The 16,705-nt window shown below is 41.6% G+C and overlaps 1 long non-coding RNA gene across 1 annotated transcript; it reads left to right on the top strand.

Moving 5' to 3' along the window:
- Window positions 1-1,537: 1,537 nt before the first annotated feature.
- Window positions 1,538-2,212, top strand: LOC147976328 (uncharacterized). The gene is made up of 3 exons (XR_015602131.1): window positions 1,538-1,597; window positions 1,680-1,709; window positions 2,056-2,212. It is a non-coding gene; the product is annotated as an uncharacterized LOC147976328 (long non-coding RNA).
- The last annotated feature ends 14,493 nt before the right edge of the window (window positions 2,213-16,705 follow it).

Raw genomic sequence — 16,705 nt, 5'->3', positions numbered from 1 at the left:
CATGTGTTGCTGGTTACCGATAGCTCCTCAGAGGAGGATTCAGAGACAGATGACCAGTCATATTCCCCCCCCCCCCCGAGGTGCATGCCCTAACTTGGCAGGGTTATGTTGCTCATATCGTGCGTATGGTATCTTGCATTGCTATGTCATTTGCTTAGTTTATGCATGCTTTGTGTGAATGCCACCTGTTTAGTGTCTAATTACCATATATGTGAATTATGCAATGCCATCTTGTTGCAAGACATTATATATGTGAATTACGCAATGTTATCTTGTTGCAAGGCATTATGTATGTGAATTATGCAATGCCATGCTATTTAGGCAAGCGTCATATATGTGAATTATATCATGCCATCCTTTTTTGTATTTCTCATTGCTTTTGTCGACAATGTTTGTATATTCAACTGATCTTCCTGTGCATCAGCCATTTGAATTGGTGATGGAGAAATCTGGAGTGAAAACAAGGTCTTCAGAGCAGACAATGCTACCTGCTGAAGCAGATATCTTGCTGGTTACAGATAGCTCTTCAAAGGAGGATTCAGAGGCAGATGACCAGTACTATTATCCCCCTGAGGTGTATGCTCAAACTTGGCAGGGTTATATTACTCATATAATGCATATGTTGTATTGCAATGCTTAGTTTTTACATCTTATACACAATATTGAATGCCATCTCCTTAGTTGACACATCATATATGCGATTGCGTTCTGCTCACTTCCTTAGTATATAAATCATATATTTGAATTATGTCATGCTATGATGTTTACATAGAAAGCATGTATCTGAATTATGGCATGCCAACCCATTTTCTAAAGACATAATATAGTTATATCATCTCATCCTGTTTACATAGTCATCATATTTAAATTATGTCATTCTATCCGTGAATTATATCATGCCATCATGTTTCCATCGACGGCATGTTTGTGATTTATGGCATGCCAGCCACTTTAATAGACACATCGTATAGTTATATCATGTCATCCTGTTTACATAGTCATCATATTTTGAAGTATGTCATTCTATCATGTTTAGTTAGCCATCATACATGTGAAATTGTGTCATGCTATCCTGTTTAATTAGCCATCATATATGTGAAATTATGTCCTGCTATTCTGTTTGCTTAGACAACATAAATGTGAATTACTTCATGCCCTGTTTTGTTCCCTACTATCCATTGCACCTGTCTATCTTACAATGTCTGTACATTCAATTACTTTTCTTGTTTATCAGCCATTTCAATTGGAGGGAGTGATGGCAGTATCTGTGGGAGTAAAAACATGGTCTTCAGAAAAGATCGTGCTACATGTCGATGCAAGTAGAACCGTGGTTGTACTTGCCCAAGAACCAGCCCCACCACACATAACCCACACTCATGCAGATTGTACCCCTACCCAGTTGGACAGAGAACCAGCTACATCCCTTCTAACCCCAACCCCAGCAGATAGACACCCAGTTCCCGTTGACACAGCACCGTCTCCACCATAGAGCACCCAAACACGAGCAGTTAGTAAGGCAACTTCAGTGCCCAAATCACGAGGACCACCACTCCGAACCCAAAGTCAACGCTTAAAGCAGAAGAAGAATTGTTCTCAGGTCAGGTTCCGTAGCTATGGTTCATACTACTTTGCTCTTGCATCACTGTATTTACTGATACCAACTAATTTCAAATTTGAAGGATGCAATTGAAACTCCAATGGCGCAACAGGTATGTTTTAAACCTATTTCTTCAACGTGTTTGGCTATTTGCTGTTGCAACTTGCTCTATGTTGATTTCAGTTTCAATTGAATAAACAGTTATGTTCTCATGCCATGCACATTACAAGTGTTGTTATTGTTGTGTAGTTTCCCACACTTATATTCTGCCTATGCTGCTTTGTCTTAAATAGATATGATTCAAATTGTATCTATCTTGATTTGGCAACATAAACTAGAATGATATAGACCATACAGTGACCATACTACATAGATATATGTTTGTTTCATGTTGTTATCCTGTCCACCTTACTACTGAACTGGTAAACCTGAGATGTGTTTGTTTGTTTCTCTTTTAGAACGCGGATAAAATATTGGAGAAGAGTACCCTGTTATGCAATGGTAAAGGAAGTAATGCAGATAAGGTTCAAGATAGTGAGACATCCCTGTTGGTCTCCAAGAAAGCTGATAAAAACTATATTGAAGACACTGAGACAACCCCAAAGTCCTGTCTTGATGTAGTGTTCGAGTTACTGTCTACCACTGCTGGCACCAGCTCTTCGAACTCGTTGCCTGAATCAGTTCGGCTTCTTGAGTCTCAACTTCAAGTTGAAAGACATCGATCAGATGTTATGCGACAGGAAGCCGAAGGACTGAGGAAGTCCCTGCAGAATTCAGATGCATACTTTCTGGTGCAACAGCAAGCGCTAGAGGACTTAAGCGCCAAACAAGAGAAAGTTAATAAGCTTGCTAAGCATCTTGCCAGCATTATGGGTACCCAGGATATTGTTTCTTGAGCTCTTCTGAAGTGGTTTCAGTTCTGGACTTGTTTTGCTGCGGCGTTTATATGATGTTGTGTTCCCTATATTTGCACTGGTGGCGAACTTTGATGCCCAATGGATGTAATATGTGTAATAGCCGTGATAGCCTAGTGTAAGTTGCTTGCTTATTTATTTCCTTGTTGTCTTGTTTATTTGTTTGCTTGTAGTGAGTGCGGTTCTTTTTCTGCGGTTTGCTAGTGGGTGCAATAACCTATTTTTTAAAACTAGGCCACAATAACCATGGGCTAATATTTACTGTAGTGACACTGGGCGTCCTACGGGCCGTAGAAACTGTGGGGCTTCTACGGGCCGTATAAACAGTGGGCCTTCTACGGGCCGTATAAACAGTGGGCCTTCTACGGGCCGTAGAAACAATGGGCCTTCTACGGGCCCTATCATCAATGGGCCTTCTACGGGTCGTATCATCAATGGGCCTTATACGGGCCGTATGATCGATTGGCCAAACATGGGCCGAACATACCGCATTTTGGCCGTAAACGGGCTAGAGTTGGAATCGTCCGTTCATGGGCCGACCATAACGGGCCATCGTTAATAGGCCGTATTTGATGACGCTATGAAAACGGCCCAACGTATTAACGGACCACAAACGGGCCGACTATAACCACGGGCTGAATTTGGCCCACAAGGAGAAAATGACAGCAACGGGCCGTAAGTAAACGAATGCTGGAAATGAGCCCAAGAATAAATGGGCTCTGAAGAAGGCCGGAAGATAACATGGGTTGGAAACGGCCCAACGGTATAACGGGCCGTTAATGGGTATAAAGTGATACACTATTCATCACGGCCAGTTTCACCACGGCCGTTAACGGGTGTAAAGTGATACACTATTCATTACGGGCCAGTTTCACCACGGGCCGTTAATAGGCCAAGAGTTACATAGGGCCTCATATGGGCCGAAAGACGTCATGGGACATACATGGGCCAGAAGTGAAAATAGGCTGGAATCATATTGGATGGCCCAGATGACGCTACTGGGCCTAATTCGAATAGGGCGTAATGGGCCTTGGGTTAGCGGGCTGTAAATGGGCTATATTCGAACAGGCCGTTAATAGGCTTTCCATGGGCCGGCCCGCCAGCTTTTGACCAAGTCAAACGGGCAGGCCTTTACACAGGAATGGACCTCTGTTGGGCCGTTCCACATGTCGACGTATCATAGGCGCCTATCTGACCCACTGACGAGCTGACACGTGTTTCGTCCGGCCAATAAGAATTTTACACGTGGAAATTTCCCATTGGTCGGGGCTGTTAATGGGTTATCGGATCCAAAACCCGACCCGATAGCTTAACGGTGTTCCGTTATGGTGGATGCCACGTGTCGGTCACCCTTGACGGAAGCACTTCTGTGACGTGCAATTTATCTTCATGGAAGTGGACACTTCTGTGATGATAATTTTGGTAATGTCATGGAACACTTCTACGACAGCACAGGTATGACTATCTTGATTATGTCATAAATTTGTCATGCATGTACATGCATGACAAAAAAAGCGACCTACTGTGACAAACACGTATCATCACGGAAGTGTATTTTTTTGTAGTGTTTACTAGAGTCAATAATCTAGTTCACATTGCTATGTGATTAATACCCAAAGAGTACTAAGGTGTGATCATGTTTTGCTTGTGAGGGAAGTTTAGTCAACGGGTCTGCCACATTCAGATCCGTATGTATTTTGCAAATTTCTATGTCAACAATGCTCTGCACGGAGCTACTCTCGCTAATTGCTCCCACTTTCAATATGTATCCAGATTGAGACTTTGAGTCATCTGGATCAGTGTCAAAACTTGCATTGACATAACCCTTTACGACAAACCTTTTGTCACCTCCATAATCGAGAAACATATCCTTATTCCACTAAGGATAATTTTGACCAATGTCCAGTGATCTACTCCTAGATCACTATTGTACTCCCTTGCCAAACACAGGGCAGGGTATACAATAGGTCTGGTACACAGCATGGCATACTTTATAGAACCTATGGCTGAGGCATAGGGAATGACTTTCATTCTCTCTCTATCTTCTGCCATGGTCGGGTTTTAAGTCTTACTCAGTTTCACACCTTGTAACATAGGCAAGAACTCTTTCTTTGACTGTTCCATTTTGAACTACTTCAAAATCTTGTCAAGGTATGTACTCATTGAAAAACTTATTAAGCGTCTTGATCTATCTCTATAGATCTTGATGCTCAATATGTAAGCAGCTTCACCGAGGTATTTCTTTGAAAAACTCCTTTCAAACACTCATTTATGCTTTGCAGAATAATTCTACATTATCTCCGATCAACAATATGTCATTCACATATACTTATCAGAAATACTGTAGTGCTCCCACTCACTTTCTTGTAAATACAGGCTTCATCGCAAGTCTGTATAAAACTATATGCTTTGATCAACTTGTCAAAGCGTATATTCCAACTCCGAGATGCTTGCACCAGTCCACAGATGGATCGCTAGAGCTTGCATATTTTGTTAGCACCTTTAGGATTGACAAAACTTTCTTGTTGCATCATATACAACTCTTCTTTAATAAATCCATTAAGGAATGTAGTTTTGTTTATCCATTTCTCAGATTTCATAAAATGTGGCAATTGCTAACATGATTCGGACATACTTAAGCATAGATACGAGTGAGAAACTCTCATCGTAGTCAACACCTTGAACTTGTCGAAAACCTTTTTGCGACAATTCTAGCTTTGTAGATCGTAACACTACTATCAGCGTCTGTCTTCCTCTTGAAGATCCATTTAATCTCAACGGTTCGCCGATCTTTGGGCAAGTCAATCAAAGTCCATACTTTGTTCTTATACATGATCTCATCTCAGATTTCATGGCCTCAAGCCATTTCGTGGAATCTGGGCTCATCATCGCTTCCTCATAGTTCGTAGGTTCGTCATGGTCAAGTAACATGACCTCCAGAATAGGATTACCATACCACTCTGGTGCACATCTCACTCTGGTTACCTACGAGGTTCGGTAGTAACTTGATCTGAAGTTACATGATCATCATCATTAGCTTCCTCACTAATTGGTGTAGTAGTCACAGGAACAGATTTCTGTGATGAACTACTTTCCAATAAGGGAGCAGGTACAGTTACCTCATCAAGTTCTACTTTCCTCCCACTCACTTCTTTTGGGAGAAACTCCTTCTCTAGAAAGGATCCATTCTCAGCAATGAATATCTTGCCTTCGGATCTGTGATAGAAGGTGTACCCAACATTTTCTTTTGAGTATCCTATGGAGACGCACTTCTCCGATTTGGGTTTGAGCTTATCAGGTTGAAACTTTTTCACATAAGCATTGCAACCTCAAACTTTAAGAAACGACAGCTTAGGTTTCTTGCCAAACCATAGCATACGGTGTCGTCTCAACGGATTTAGATGGTTCCCTATTTAACGTGAATGTAGCTGTCTCTAATGCATAACCTCAAAACTATAGTGGTTAATCGGTAAGAAACATCATAGATTACACTATATCCAATAATAGTACGATTATGACGTTCGGACACACCATTATGCTGTGGTGTTCCAGGTGGCACGATTTTGTGAAACTATTCCACATTGTTTTAATTGAAGACCAAACTCGTAACTCAAATATTTGTCTCTGCGATCATATCGTAGAAACTTTATTTTCTTGTCACGATGATTCTCCACTTCACTCTAAAGTTTTTTTGAACTTTTCAAATGTTTCAGACTTATGTTTCATCGAGTAGATATACCCATATCTGCTCAAATCATCTGTGAAGGTCAGAAAATAACGATACCCGCTGCGAGCCTCAATATTCATCGGACTGCATACATCAGTATGTATTATTTCCAATAAGTCAGTTGCTTGCTCCATTGTTCCGGAGAACGGAGTCTTAGTCATCTTGCCCATGAGGCATGGTTCGCAAGCATCAAAATGATTCATAATCAAGTGATTCCAAAAGCCCATCAGCATGCCGTTTCTTCATGTGCTTTACACCAATATGACCTAAACGGCAAGGGATAATTAGATTTATGCCCCTAGTTGTGTCCCACTCATCTGTTTTACCCCTAATTCCCAAAAGTCACCGGTTCTGTCCAAGTCACTTTGCTCTTCTTATGCTTATGCCCTTTGACCGTTTGACCGTCAGTTTGAAAAATTCATAACTAGTTCATACTAAATCAGAAAAATGCAAATAAGATACCAAAATGTTCAGAAAAACATCACCTATATGTGAGTGTCATTTTCATTCATGAAAAAAGTGTTGGAAGGTGCCCATCTGAGTTTTAGCTCTTATGCTACCACCATGAATAGTAAAATCTAAAAAAGTTCAAAAAATTCAAAAGAAAATTTTGTGGCAAAGAATGACAAATGCTTGAAGTGCCTGCCAAGTTTCATCAGGGAATAACATTCGTGGGTGCCGCGGCAAAGAAAACAACCAACACTCCAAAATAGATTATTTTTTTGCCACGACTTCCATGAATGTCATTCCCTGATGAAACTTGGCAAGCACTTAGAACATTTGACGTTCTTTGTCGTCCTATTTTTTTTGAATTTTTTTACATTTTACTATTCATGGTGGTATCAAAAGAGCTAAAACTCGGATGGGCACCTTCCAACGCATTTTTCATGAATGAAAATGACACTGGCAAATAGGTGATGTTTTTCCAAACATTTTGGTATCTTATTTGCATTTTCCTAATTTAGTATGAATTAGTTATGAAGTTTTTAAACTGACGGTCAAACAGTCAAAGGGCAAAAGCATAAGAGGAGCAAAGTGACTTGGACAGAACCGGTGACTTTTGGGAATTAGGGGTAAAACAGACGAGTGGGACACAACTAGGGGCATAAATCTAATTATCCCAAACGGCAATGCCACAAATAAGTTGCACTATCATTATTAACTTTGCATCTTTTGGCTTCAATATTATGAATATGTGTATCACTACGACCGAGATCCAAAAAACCATTTTCATTGGGTGTATGACCATAGAAGGTTTTATTCATGTAAACAGAACAACAATTATTCTCTAACTTACATGAATAACCGTATTGCAATAAACATGATCCAATCATATTCATGCTCAATGCAAACACTAAATAACATTCATTTTAGGTTTAACACTAATCCCGAAAGTATAGGGAGTGTGCGATGATGATCATATCAATCTTGGAACCATTTCCAATACACATTGTCACTTCACCCTTAACTAGTCTCTGTTCATTCTGCAACTCCTGTTTCGAGTTACTATTCTTAGCAACTGAACCAGTATCAAATACCGAGGGGTTGCTATAAACACTAGTAAAGTACACATCAGTTACATGTATATCAAATATAGCATTGTTCACTTTGCCATCCTTCTTAATTGCCAAATACTTGGGGCAGTTCCGCTTTTAGTGACCAGTCCCTTTGCAGTAGAAGCACTTAGTCTCAGGCTTAGGTCTAGACTTGGGCTTCTTCACTTGAGCAGCAACTTGCTTGCCGTTCTTCTTGAAGTTCCCTTTCTTTCCCTTTGCCCTTTTCTTGAAACTAGTGGTCTTGTTAATCATCAACACTTGATGCTCTTTCTTGATTTCTACCTTCATCGATTTCATTATCATGAAAAGCTCAGGAATCGTTTTTGTCATCCCTTGCGTACTATAGTTCATCACGAAGTTATACTAACTTGGTGACGGTGACTAGAGAATTCTGTCAATCACTATTTTATCTGGAAGATTAACTCCCACTTGATTCAAGCGATTGTAGTACCCAGACAATCTGAACACATGCTCACTGCTTGAGCTATTCTCCTCCATCTTTTAGCTATAGAACTTGTTGGAGACTTCATTTCTCTCAACTCGAGTATTTGCTTGAAATATTAACTTCAACTCCTCGAACATCCATATGATCCATGACGTTCAAAACATCTTTGAAGTCCCGATTCTAAGCTGTTAAGCATGGGGCACTAAACTATCAAGTAGTCATCATATTGAGCTAGCCAAACGTTCATGACGTCTGCATCTGCTCCTGCAATAGATCTATCACCTAGTGGTGCATTAAGGACATAATTCTTCTGTGCAGCAATGAAGATAAACCTCAGATCACGGATCCAATCCGCATCATTGCTACTAACATCTTTGAAAAATAAAACTACGGAGCTCAACGCGAGCTATTGATCTACAATATAGATATGCTAATACTACCAGGAATAAGTTCATGATAAATTTAAGTTCAATTAATAATATTACTTAAGAACTCCCACTTATAAAGACATCCATCTAATCTTCTAAGTGATCACGTGATCCAAATCAACTAAACCATAATCGATCATCACGTGAAATGGAGTAGTTTTCAATGGTGAACATCACTATGTTGATCATATCTACTATATGATTCACGCTCGACCTTTCGGTCTCAGTGTTCTGAGGCCATATCTGCATATGCTAGGCTCGTCTAGTTTAACCTGAGTAGTCTGCGTGTGCAAAACTGGCTTGCACCCATTGTAGATGGACGTAGAGCTTATCACACCCGATCATCACGTGGTGTCTGGGCACGACGAACTTTGGCAACGGTGCATACTCAGGGAGAACACTTTTATCTTGAAATTTAGTGAGAGATCATCTTATAATGCTACCGTCAATTAAAGCAAGATAAGATGCATAAAAGATAAACATCACATGCAATCAAAATATGTGACATGATATGGCCATCATCATCTTGTGCCTTTGATCTCCATCTCCAAAACATCATCATGATTTCCATCGTCACCGGCATGACACCATGATCTCCATCATCTTTATTTATATCAATGTGTCGTCACATGATCGTCTCGCCAACTATTGCTCTTGCAACTATTGCTATCGCATAGCGATAATTGTAAAGCAATTATTTGGCGCTTGCATCTTATGCAATAAAGAGACAACCATAAGGCTTCTGCCAGTTGCCGATAACTTCAACAAAACATGATCATCTTATACAACAACTTATATCTCATCACGTCTTGACCATATCACATCACAACATGCCCTGCAAAAACAAGTTAGACGTCCTCTACTTTGTTGTTGCAAGTTTTACGTGGCTGCTACGGGCTTAGCAAGAACCGTTCTTACCTACGCATCAAAACCACAACGATAGTTTGTCAAGTTGGTGCTGTTTTAACCTTCTCAAGGACCGGGCGTAGCCACACTCGGTTCAACTAAAGTTGGAGAAACTGACACCCGCTAGTCACCTGTGTGCATAGCACGGCGGTAAAACCAGTCTCGCATAAGCGTACGCGTAATGTCGGTCCGGGCCGCTTCAGCCAACAATACCGCCGAACCAAAGTGTGACATGCTGGTAAGCAGTATGACTTATATCGCCCACAACTCACTTGTGTTCTACTCGTGCATATTACATCAACGCATAAAACCTGGCTCTGATACCACTGTTGGGGAACGTAGTAATTTCAAAAAAATTCTACGCACACGCAAGATCATGGTGATGCATAGCAACGAGAGGGGAGAGTGTTGTCCACGTACCCTCGTAGACCGAAAGCGGAAGCGTTATAACAACGCGGTTGATGTAGTCGTACGTCTTCACGGCCCGACCGATCAAGCACCGAAACTACGGCACCTCCGAGTTCTAGCACACATTCAGCTCGATGACGAACCCCGGACTCCGATCCAGCCGAGCTTTGAGGGAGAGTTCCGTCAGCACAACGGCGTGTTGACGATGATGATGTTCTACCGACGCAGGGCTTCGCCTAAGCATCGCTACGATATGACCGAGGTGGATTATGGTGGAGAGGGGCACCTCACACGGCTAAGAGATCAAGAGATCAATTGTTGTGTCTTTGAGGTGCCCCCTGCCCCCGTATATAAAGGAGTGGAGGAGGGGAGGGCCAGCCCTCTCTATGGCACGCCCTAGGGGAGTCCCGGTGGATTCCCCCTTCCCTAGTAGAACTAGGAGCCCTTCCAAGTAGTAGGAGTAGGAGGGAAGGAAAGGGAAGGGAAAAGGAGAAGGAAGGAAGGGGGCGCCCCCCTCCCTAGTCCAATTCGGACCAGCCCATGGGGAGGGGTGCGGCCACCCTTTGAGGCTTTTCTCTCCTTTTATGTATGGCCCATTAAGGCCCAATACGAATTCCCGTAACTCCCGGGTACTCCCGAAAATATCCGAATCATTCGGAACCTTTGCGATGTCCGAATATAGTCGGGCAATATATCGATCTTTACGTCTCGACCATTTCGAGACTCCTCGTCATGTCCTCGATCTCATCCAAGACTCCGAACTCCTTCGGTACATCAAAACGCATAAACTCATAATATAACCGTCATCGAACTTTAAGCGTGCGGACCCTATGGGTTCGAGAACTATATAGACATGACCGAGACACGTCTCCGGTCAATAACCAATAGCGGAACCTAGATGCTCATATTGGCTCCTACATATTCTACGAAGATCTTTATCGGTCAAACCGCATAACAACATACGTTGTTCCCTTTGTCATCGGTATGTTACTTGCCTGAGATTCGATCGTCGGTATCTCAATACCTAGTTCAATCTCGTTACCGGCAAGTCTCTTTACTCGTTCCGTAACACGTCATCCCGCAACTAACTCATTAGTTGCAATGCTTGCAAGGCTTATAGTGATGTGCATTACCGAGTGGGCCCAGAGATACCTCTCCGACAATCGGAGTGACAAATCCTAATCTCGAAATACGCCAACCCAACAAGTACCTTCGGAGACACCTATAGAGCACCTTTATAATCACCCAGTTACGTTGTGACTTTTGGTAGCACACAAAGTGTTCCTCCGGTAAACGGGAGTTGCATAATCTCATAGTCATAGGAACATGTATAAGTCATGAAGAAAGCAATAGCAACAAACTAAACGATCAAGTGCTATGCTAACGGAATGGGTCAAGTCAATCACATCATTCTCTAATGATGTGACCCCGTTAATCAAATGACAACTCATGTTTATGGCTACGAAACTTAACCATCTTTAATTCAACGAGCTAATCAAGTAGAGGCATACCAATGACATACTGTTTGTCTATGTATTCACACATGTATTATGTTTCCAGTTAATACAATTCTAGCATGAATAATAAACATTTATCATGATATAAGAAAATAAATAATAACTTTATTATTGTCTCTAGGGCATATTTCCTTCAGTACTTTGCGTTTTCATGTAATCGAACTTGAGGGACCTCAACATCGTGGTACTTGGCGTCCTCTTGGACTTGACGAGGATGAAATGGAACGCAACGGTTGGTACTTGCGTCCATGGGTACTTGGTTGTTGTTGTAGGGTGGCCTTCGGTGGACTTGGTGGAAACCACGACGTGTGCAGGAGGCAAACGACTCAAGACGTCCACGACCGTGCGGAAGACTGCGGAGCTCCCGTTACTGGGAGGTTGGAATGACAATAGCAGCAAGGCAGCGGAGTTACAGAGGGGAAGGCGTGCGTGGGAACGAACTCTAGGAAGGGTGGAGCAGCTAGCAACGGCAGCCACGGTGGGATGAGCGGCCCGAGAAGAGAGGACGCAAGGGAGCTCAAGGGCAAGAGGAAAAACAGGCATGGCAAGGGGTGAAGAAGACGTCAACGATTTGATCTCCGACGAGTACGCAAATCCGCGGAAGTCGGGGTCGAGCACGGGGAGGCTGGACGCCGGCAACGAGGAAGGACGGCGCGGCGCGGGGTCGCCAGGAACCCAGGGGCCGCGGGGCGGCACGAGGCCGGAGGGTGCCGGCGACGCTGTGCAAGGGCGCAACCACTGAGGGGATCGAGGAAGCAGTGGCCGGAGTTCACGGGTGCAAGGCAGGGCAGCGACCTGCTGGCTCCAAGGGGCACGCAGCCATGGCAGGTGGGCATCGGTGGCGTTGGCTCACAGGCCGGAGCTTGCTGGCGGCAGAGGAACGGAGTACCCGGCGGAAGAGCATCTCAGGCGCTCGAGGTCGAGCTCGCGCGCGAGGGGAGAGGGTGAGGGCTCCTCCCTGGCGGCGCTGGAGGGAGGATGAGAGGGAGAGGTATCGAGCAGAGGGGTCGAGGGAGATGGGGATGGCGCGGTCCTCTCCCTTCGTGACGGCGCTCGGGAGGGAGATGGGGATCGGGAGGTGGACTGGTAAACAGGCTCGGGAGAGGCTAGGGTTCGGTCGGGCCTCGGTCTTGGGCCGAATGGGCCAGCCTAGCTGCAGGTTGCAGCTGGCGCAACAGTAGGGAGGCCCAGCTAGCTTCTGGGCTCTCTTCTCCCTCTCTTACTCTTTTCAAAACAGCAGAAAAAAGAGGAAGAAAATGGAAGAAAAGAGAAGGGGTAGAGAAAGAGTTTGGGCACGAGGATAATATTCCCGGACTCGCAAAAATGTGTATGATCCAAGAAAAATGGAGTGGCCATTTTTCAAAGTTTAAATTCAAACTCATCTGATTTAAATTCAAATGGTTCGAATAGGAAGTGAGGGTTAGGAAGGTCCAAAAATGTTCGGATTTTTGGTGGAGCTCCGGAAAATGATGAAATAATATATGGCAAGGTTTGAGGAGCAACTCGAAGCAGAAAAGACTGGAGAGTTTAAATTGCAAGTGTGTCACGGTAATTCCACATCCATGGAATACTTTATAATAGCTCCCTAATATCGGGAGGATATGTTATAAAGAGAAGTCACCCTTCCCTCGGTTTAAATGGACCGAAGATCCATGCAATTTATTTAAGTGAGTTTTTAGTTGGCTTTGAGAAAATGATGGCATGATGACATGATGCAATGATGAAAGCAACAAGCAAAAAAAACAAATCACACCACGAATCTCAGAAACCAAGGAACGCATCTGAAGCTCCGGTCTTGGGGCGTCACAAGAAGCTACTAAACTCCTAGATAATATTATGGTTAATTATTCTCAATGGCATACTGAAAGATCTACTAATAAAAAAGTGCATGCGATAGAAGAAATTAATGTTTTGAGTGGAAAGATGGATGAACTTATGAAATTCTTTGCTAATAAGAGTGTTTCTTCTGATCCTAATGATATGCCCTTGTCTACTTTGATTGAGAATAATAATGAATCTATGGATGTTAATTTTGTTGGTAGGAACAATTTAGGTAACAACGCGTATAGAGGAAATTTCAATCCTAGGCCTTATCCTAGTAATCCCTCTAATAATTATGGTAATTCCTACAACAATTCTTATGGAAATTATAATAAGATGCCCTCTGATTTTGAATCTAATATTAAAGAATTTATTACTTCGCAAAAGAATTTTAATGCTATGATTGAAGAAAAATTGCTTAAGATTGATGATTTGGCAAGGAACGTTGATAGAATTGCTCTTGTTGTTGATTCTTTGAAACTTAGATCTATTCCACCTAAGCATGATATCAATGAGTCTCTCAAAGCCATGAGAATTTCCATTGACGAGTGCAAAGAAAGAACCGCTAGGATGCATGCTAAGAAAGATGCCTTTATAAGAGCATGTTCTTCTAGTTCCTATGAAAATAAAGATGAAGATCTAAAAGTTATTGATGTGTCCCCTATTAAATCTTTGTTTTGCAATATGAATCTTGATAATGATGGGACTGAATATGATCCACCTTTACCTAGAAGGCGTTCCAAGAATTCAGAATTTGTTGATCTTGATGCTAAATTTGATAAAAGTGGGATTGAAGAAATTAAAACCCTAGATGTTGCTAAACCCACTATTATGGATTTCAAGGAATTTAACTATGAAAATTGCTCTTTGATTGATTGTATTTCCTTGTTGCAATCTGTGCTAAATTCTCCTCACGCTTATAGTCATAATAAAGCGTTAACTAAACATATCATTGATGCCTTGATGCAATCTTATGAAGAAAAACTTGAATTGGAAGTTTCTATCCCTAGAAAACTTTATGATGAGTGGGAACCAACTATTAAAATTAAAATTAAAAATCATGAATGCTATGCTTTATGTGATTTGGGTGCTAGTGTTTCCACGATTCCAAAGACTTTTTGTGATTTGTTAGGTTTCCGTGATTTTGATGATTGCTCTCTAAACTTGCACCTTGCGGATTCCACTATTAAGAAACCTATGGGAAGAATTAATGATGTTCTTATTGTTGCAAATAGGAATTATGTGCCCGTAGATTTTATTGTTCTTGACATAGATTGCAATCCTTCATGTCCTATTATTCTTGGTAGACCTTTCCTTAGAACGATTGGTGCAATTATTGATATGAAGGAAGGAAATATTAGATTCCAATTTCCATTAAGGAAAGGCATGGAACACTTTCCTAGAAAGAAAATTAAATTACCTTATGAATCTATTATGAGAGCCACTTATGGATTGCCTACCAAAGATGGCAATACCTAGATCTGTTCTTGCTTGTTATGCCTAGCTAGGGGCGTTAAACGATAGCGCTTGTTGGGAGGCAACCCAATTTTATTTTTATTCCTTGCTTTTTGCTCCTGTTAATAAATAATTTATCTATCCTCTGTTTTGGTTGTGTTTTTTGTGTTTAATTAGTGTTTGTGCCAAGTAGAACCGTTGGGGGGACTTGGGGAAAGTCTTGTTGAACTTGCTGTAAAAAACAGAAACTTTAGCGCTCACGAGAATTGATGCCATTTTTATTTGGAGAGTGATATTTAGTTAATTATTTTTGCAGATGATTAATAGATAAATTCCTCACGTCAAGAAATTTATTTTAGAATTTGTGGGGTTCCAGAAGTTTGCATTAGTTACATATTACTTCAGACTGTTCTGTTTTTGGCAGATTCTGTTTTTCGTGTGTTGTTTGCTTATTTTGATGAATCTATGGCTAGTGAAATAGTTTATAAACCATAGAGAAGTTGAAATACAGTAGGTATAACACCAATATAAATAAAGAATGAGTTCATTACAGTACCTTGAAGTGGTCTTTTATTTTCTTTCGCTAACGGAGCTCATGAGATTTTCTACTTTAAGTTTTGTGTTGTGAAGTTTTCAAGTTTTGGGTAAAGATTTGATGGATTATGGAACAAGGAGTGGCAAGAGCCTAAGCTTGGGGATGCCCATGGCACCCCCAAGATAATCTAAGGACACCTAAAATCCAAAGCTTGGGGATGCCCCGGAAGGCATCCCCTCTTTCGTCTACTTCTATCGGTAACTTTACTTGGAGCTATATTTTTATTCGCCACATGATATGTGTTTTGCTTGGAGCGTATTGTATTATTTGAGTCTTTTCTTGTTAGTCTACCACAATCATCCTTGCTGTACACACCTTTTGAGAGAGCCATACATGATTTGGAATTTGTTAGAATACTCTAAGTGCTTCGCTTATATCTTTTGAGTTATATAATTTTGCTCTAGTACTTCACTTATATCTTTTAGAGCACGGTGGTGGATTTGTTTTATAGAAACCATTGATCTCTCATGCTTCACTTAGATTATTTTGATAGTCTTAATAGCATGGTAATTTGATTAAAATCCTGATATGATAGGTATTCAAAGTTAGTAAAATTTTCTTAAGAGTGTTTTGAATACTAAGAGAAGTTTGACGCTTGATGATTGTTTTGACATATGGAGGTAACAATACCAAAGTCATGCTAGTTGAGTAGTTGTGAAATTGAGAAATACTTGTGTTGAAGTTTGCAAGTCCCATAGCATGCACGTATGGTAAACTTTATGCAACAAATTTGAAACATGAGGTGTTATTTGATTGTCTTCCTTATGAGTGGCGGTCGGGGACGAGCGATGGTCTTTTCCTACCAATCTATCCCCCTAGGAGCATGCGCGTAGTATCGAGGTTTTTGATGACTTGTAGATTTTTGCAATAATTATGTGAGTTCATTATGACCAATGTTGATTCCATGGATTATATGCACTCTCACCCTTCCATCTTTGCTAGCCTCTTCGGTACCGTGCATTGCCCTTTCTCACATTGAGAGTTGGCGCAAACTTCGCCGGTGCATCCAAACCCCGTGATATGATACACTCTTTCACACATAAACCTCCTTATATCCTCCTCAAAACAGCCACCATACCTACCTATTATGGCATTTCCATAGCCATTCCGAGATATATTGCCATGCAACTTTCCATCATTACGTTCATCATGACACATTCATCATTGTCATATTGCTTAGCGTGATCATGTAGTTGACATAGTATTTGTGGCAAAGCCACCATTCATAATTCTTTCATACATGTCACTCTTGGTCCATTGCATATCCCGGTACACCGCTGGAGGCATTCATATAGGGTCATCTTTTGCCACACTTTGTAGAGCATTGTAATCATTG

Source organism: Triticum urartu, chromosome 4A, assembly GCF_056163025.1.
Source record: "Triticum urartu cultivar PI428250 chromosome 4A, HENAU_Tu73, whole genome shotgun sequence".
Classification (NCBI taxonomy): Eukaryota; Viridiplantae; Streptophyta; class Magnoliopsida; order Poales; family Poaceae; genus Triticum; species Triticum urartu.
The sequence above is the reverse complement of the archived record's forward strand: the minus strand, read 5'-3'. Positions and strand labels throughout refer to the sequence as shown.